Genomic DNA, 6,338 nt, shown 5'->3' with positions numbered 1-6,338 from the left:
AAAATTTTGCAAATTCCAGGAGAATGAAAGTTTGGTATATTTTCCTCAGTATTGATCTGATGCTTATTTCTGGTTCAGGTGAGTTGAAAATAAATTTGTGATCTCATCTAAATTCTGTTTATTCATACTACATTTCTGCCAGAAACATAATTTTCAGTTAGCTATTGCTGCAAATCATCCCAAAACTTAGTGATTTAAAACAACAATCTTTATTACCTCTGGTTTTCTATGGGAATTAAGGAAGGATTAAGCTGAGTGATTCTGGCTCTGGTCTTAGGCCTGCAGTCAGATGGTGAATTGTGAGGAGCTAGAGCAGCTGGGGCCTGGCCAGGACATATCTCTCTTCATTTAGTTTCAGGACTTCACCATGCCATGCCTCTCTGTGGGTTAGTTTGGGTTTCCTCACAGCATTGTATGTTCAGGGTCGTCAGACTGTTTCCCTAGGGCTCTAGGGCAAATGTTCCAGCAAGTATGTCAAAAGGTACATTACCTTTTATGCATGACTTAACCTCAGGAGTCACATAGCATCATTTCCACACAAGCCTGCCTAGCAAAGGGAGGGAACATACAAGCCCCCCGACCTAGTGACATTTTAAGAACACGTGGGTTGGAAGATATTTGGACTTAACTTTTCACTCCACCATTTAGCCACGGTAATTTACATCCCACCCGCGTGCAAAATAAACTCATCTATTTTCCCAGGACGTCCAGATCTCATTCCTTTATAACATTAACTCAAAGTCCAGAAGCCCATAATATAATCAGGTCCAGGTGTGGATGAATCTCCTTGGGTATAGTTCCTTGAGTACCATTACTCTAATTTGAATATCTGTGAACTAAACAATTTATCTGCCCTCTTCCCCCAAATTCAGTAATACAGGCATGACATTAGTACTATGATGATCTCATTCAAAAGGGGGGAAATGTTAACTGTTGAGGAACAACATCCTTAAATACTTAAGTCCCGTTGTTGAAGGGGCAGAGTCTACAAAGCATGCCTTTAAGACCCTTAGCCTTTTGTCTGAAATATGAAGCACTGTCTTAGATTTTTTTGAGGTCTTGAACAAAAGTTCTTCCTGCCCCGCTTTGGACATGATCTTTGCCTGGAAACCATTTCAGAATATGAGAACCCTTTGCTGACTGAAAAGAGTGCTCCAAGTCCTTCATATTTTCTCCAAATTCCAATTGAAAACTAGATAATTTGTTCTTTGTATCATGCCTCATTTTAGGCAACTAGGAAAAGCCAAGTGGAACCCTCAACACTGCCTGAAAAATCTTAGATCAAGTTCATTTTCTATTTTCCATGTTGCTACAGGTGATAATTTTGCTACTTTGTACCTCTGTGTAATAAGGGTCTCTTAGCTTCCAACATTTTTCTCACTTTTGTTTTAAGCCCTGACCTAACTGATAGTCTCCCTGGAAGTTCTTTAGGCTTATGCTAACACCCTCCTGGAGACTTTTTAGGTTTTCACTAATACCTCCTCAAAGTCCTACCAGTACCTATCTGCTACTTGGTCCCCAAACCACGGTCGTATGTTTTATGTTTTTGTTACGGCAGCATCCTGCTTGTAGCTACCAAGTTTCTGCATTAGGGTTTGATCAGAAAAGCAGAACTGTTAAAAATGATATAGATTTAAGGATTTATAATGGGGATTAGACTTTAGGCAATGTAGGAGCTGGTGGATCAGTATCTGCAGGCTATTGTGTCTAGTGTTGAAATTTTTATAGACCAGCCAGTCTGGTAGTTAATGCTGGAAACTAAGAGAATAAACTCATATTTGTCTCACCACCTCCAATCTGGGTGCCACATGCTCTCGGTCAAAGAGCTCACACATATTTGGACCAGGTTTGATGAAGCTGAAGAGGGGGCCTAGAAGTACCTGGAGTCATTGCAGATCTAAGTGTTGCCCCATGCCAACAAGATGAGCTAGCATATAAGTGACAGCGTATGAACTGCCATTGTGCCTGGCTAGTACCTAATCTGAACTTCAGAGCATGAAATATATGGCTGTGATATACTTGACTGCAGGAATGATGGAGTATGGACCTCCAAAAATCTGTTCCTCCATAGAAGCAACAAGAATACTGGCAAAAATTGTCAAATCAACTTTAAAAAAAGTTTTCTTGCATTTTTTTATTGTAGTAAAATACACAATATATAATTTGCCATTTTAACCATTTTTAAGTGTACAATTAAGTGGCATTAAGTACATTCACAATGTAGTTTAACCATCACCACTATTTCCAAGCCTTTTTCATTATCTCAAACAGAAAATTTGTACCCTTTAACAATAACTTCCCATTCTTTTCTCCTATCTTCTTGTCTCTATAACAGTTTGTTCTGGTGGCGCAGTGGTTAAGTATTTGGCTGCTAACCAACAGGTCAACAGTTTGAATCCACCAGCTGCTCCTTGGAAACCCTATGGGGCAGTTCTCTGTCCTATAGGGTCGCTATGAGTCGGAATCGACTCAATGGCAGTGGGTTTTTGTTTTGTTTAGATGCCTCATATAAATAGAATGATACAATATTTGTCCTTTTGTGTCCGGGTTATTTCACTTAGCATAATGTTTTCAAGGTTCATCCATGTTGTAGCATGTATCAGAACTCCATTCATTTTTATAACGGAATGATATTCCATTGTATGTATGTACCACATTTTGTTTATCCAGTCATCTGTTAAAATCAACTTTTTAAGAATTTGAGATTTACTGAAAGTTGGCAACAATGGGAGTGTTTATTCAAGAAAAATGGCTGAATTTCTGTAAGAACAATGAGCTTTGGTAGTATTTTAACTTGACCTAATCCCATCCCCCTCTCCCCAGCTGTGCAGTGGCCTTGAAAACCAACAGCCCTGCAACTATGGTAGCTGTGAAAATTAGCAGCTGAAAAATTACCCAGTGGAGTGGGTAAACCAGGTCTGGAGCTCCCCAAAACCCCCATCCACAGAGAACTGCTACTATTCAACATGTCTGACAGCTTGCTGAAAAGCTCCATTCTCAAGTCTTCTTTGAGCTGAGTTACGGCTGCTCTCTGAGAATAGCTCTATCCCCAGGGCATTTTCAGAAACCATCAGCCACCATTTAACATTGCAGCTATCTAAAGCAGCATTATCACTTGGTGCTAATAAGTGGCTGACCAAAACACTTAAAAGGAAAAACTGGGGAATGAGATGTCCATACGGTGCGTTGAAAAACTCTGACATATTTGTGGGAGTCTAGAAGACCATGTGCATGCCCAAGACCTGAAAAGGCCTTAGTCTCTTAAGGTCTCTGACTGCCCTTGAGGCACTGCACAAGCAGGAAGTGCAGATTGAGGCAGAGTTGTAAACTGCCTGCTGAAGCATTTAAGCTGTACTCCAACACACATAGCCCCTCAGCAAGGCATTTCAGGAAATCTCTGTCCGGTTATTATCAGATCAGTAAGCTAACTGAACAGAGACTTCAATGGCCATATATGACAAAGAATACAGACTACAGAATTAGTCCAGGACAAACTGCTGTGACACCACCACCACCACTTACAACAACAAACCCTGGGAAACTCTGACTTTCAGAGTTGCCACATTACATTACTTAAAATGTGCAGTTTTCAACAAAAAATAATGAGACGTAGAAAAAAAGAAAGTATGACCCATTTATAGGAAAAAAGCGATCAGAGGAAACTGTCACTGAGGAAGTAAAAATGTTCAACTTACTTGATGTCATGGATTGAATTCTGTCCCCTAAAAATATGTGTGTCAATTTGGCTAGGCCATGATTCCCAGTATTGTGTGACTGTGCACCATTTTGCCATTTGATGTGATTTTCCCATGTATTGTAAATCTTACCTCTATGATGATAATGAGGTGGCACAGATGGCAGTTATGTTAATGAGCAGGACTCAATCTACAAGACTGGATTGTGTCTTGAGCCAATTTCTTTTGAGGTATAAAAGAAGCAAGCAGAGAGATAGGGGGACCTCATACCACCAAGAAAGCAGCACCAGGAGCAGAGTGCATCCTTTGGACCCAGGGTCTCTGTACCTGAGAAGCTCCTAGTCCAGGGTAAGATGGATGACAAGGACCTTCCTCCAGAGCTGACAGAAAGCTTTCCCCTGGAGCTGATGCTCTGAATTTGGACTTGTAGCCTACTAGAATGTGAGAGAATAAATTTCTGTTTGTTAAAGCAATCCACTTGTGGTATTTCTGTTACAGCAGTAGTAGATAACTAAAACACTAAAGACTTTAAATCAGCTATTATACATGCAAATAATGAAAGGAAACCATCTCTAAAGAATTAAAGGAAAGTATGAGAATGATGTCTCCAAATATCAATAAAAAGATAGAAATTATAAATAAATAACCAAATAGAAATTTTGGAGTTGCAAAGTACAAATAACTGAAATGAAAAACTGGAGGAGCTAAATAGCAGATTTGAACTGGCAGAAGAAAGTATCAGTGATCTTGAAAAGAGGTCAATTGACATCCAGTCTGAGGAACAGAAAGAAAAGAGAAACGAACAGAGCTTTACAGACCTGTAGGACACCATCAAGCCTACCAACAGACCCATAATGGGAGTCCAGAAGGAGAGGAGAGATAAAAGGACAGACTATTTGAATAGGGACTGGAAACTTCCCAAATTTGATGAAAACATTTATCCGCACACTTAAGAAGCTCAATAAATTCCAAGTTGGATAAACTCAGAAATCCATACCTAGCCCACATCAGAGTCAAATTTTGAAAGACAAAGGCAATCTTCAAAGCATCAACAGATAGGCAACTCATCACATACAACAGATACTCAGATGTATAACTGATTTCTCATCAGTAACCATGGAACCCAGAAAGCAGTGGGATAACATCTTCAAAATGCTGAAAAAGATCAACCAAGAATCCTATATTCAACAAAATTATCCTTCAAAAACAAAGGAGAAATTAAAAGTCAACCCCAGATAAACAAACCTGAGAGAATACATACCTGGCAGACCTGCTGTACAAGAAATGCTAAAGGAAGTCCTTCAGGCTGAAGTGAAAGAATACTGGACAGTACCTCAAATGCACATGAAGAAATAAAAAACACTTGCATCTCCATTGCTGCTTTCAAGATTCTCCCTTTGTCCTTGGCTTTCAACAAGTTGATTAGAGTATGTCTCAGTGAGTCTCTTTGTGTTTATCCTACTTTTTTTGGGAGAGGGGGTTCAGCTTATTGAATGTGTAGATTTGTGTCTTATGAAATTTGGTGAGTTTTCAGCCATTATTTCTTCAGATACTCTTTCTGCCCCTTTCTCTCCTCTCCTGGGCTTCCCATTATGCATATGTTGGTATGTTTGATGGTGTGTCACAGGTCTCTTAGGCTGTATTCCTTTTCCTTCATACTATTTTCTCTCTTCTCTTCAGACTCAATAAGTTCAGCTGACCTATTAACAAGTTCACTGATTCTTCTGTCCAAATCTGCTATTGAAACTCTTTAGTGAGATTTTCATTTCAGTTATTGTAACTTTTCAGTTCCAGAATTTCATATTCTGTCTCTTTATTGATATTCTCTATTTGTTCATACATCATTTTCCTGGTTCCCTTTAGTTCTTTGTCCATGGCTTTCTTTAACTCTTTGAGCATATTTTAGATAGCTGATTTAAATCTTTGTCTAACAAGTCCAATGTCTGCTTCCTCGGTGACAATTTGTGAATTTCTTCTGTGAATAGGCCACACTCTCTTGTTTACATGTGTCATTTTTTTGGTCAAAAACTAGAATTTTTATTGTTATATTGTAGTAACTCTGGAAATCAGATTCTTCTTCCTTGAGGTTTGTTTTTGTTGCTTGCTGTAGGCTATAGCTGTGTGTTTGTTTAGTGACTTCTAAAGTATTTTTGTAGTCTGTATTTTTTGTCATGTGTGGCCTCTGAAGTCTCTGTTCCTTTAGGTTGTGTTCAGTTAGTGTTTTGACAGATTTCCTTGAATGCCAGAAGAAGAGAGAGAGAAAGAATAAGCATAAGCATAATTAGAAGCAGAGGAAGAAGAATAGGAATAAAAAAAAAAAGGAAAAAAAAATCCTTTCCCAATCTTTGCAGATTAGTTCTGTGCTTGGGTACTCCTTCAACACTTAACCAGGCCATTTACAACTCTCTCTTAACCTTTACTTCCTGCTTTCACTGAGCCTAGAAATCAGCCACAGCTGAAACCTTAAGATCCTGTCAGGTCTTTTTTGAGCATGTGCCCTGCCTTGGGCATACACGTGGCTTTCTAAATTCCCCAGTATACACGGACACACTTGAATGTCCTAATTTCCCAATGAAACTCTCTCCCCAGATTTATTCCCAGGCTTTCAACACTCTATTGTATACTTTAATCTTTTGCCCCAAG

The sequence above is a fragment of the Trichechus manatus genome, unplaced genomic scaffold (assembly GCF_000243295.1).
Source record: "Trichechus manatus latirostris isolate Lorelei unplaced genomic scaffold, TriManLat1.0 scaffold00101, whole genome shotgun sequence".
In the NCBI taxonomy this organism is placed as follows: Eukaryota; Metazoa; Chordata; class Mammalia; order Sirenia; family Trichechidae; genus Trichechus; species Trichechus manatus.
This window is presented reverse-complemented; position numbering follows the sequence as displayed.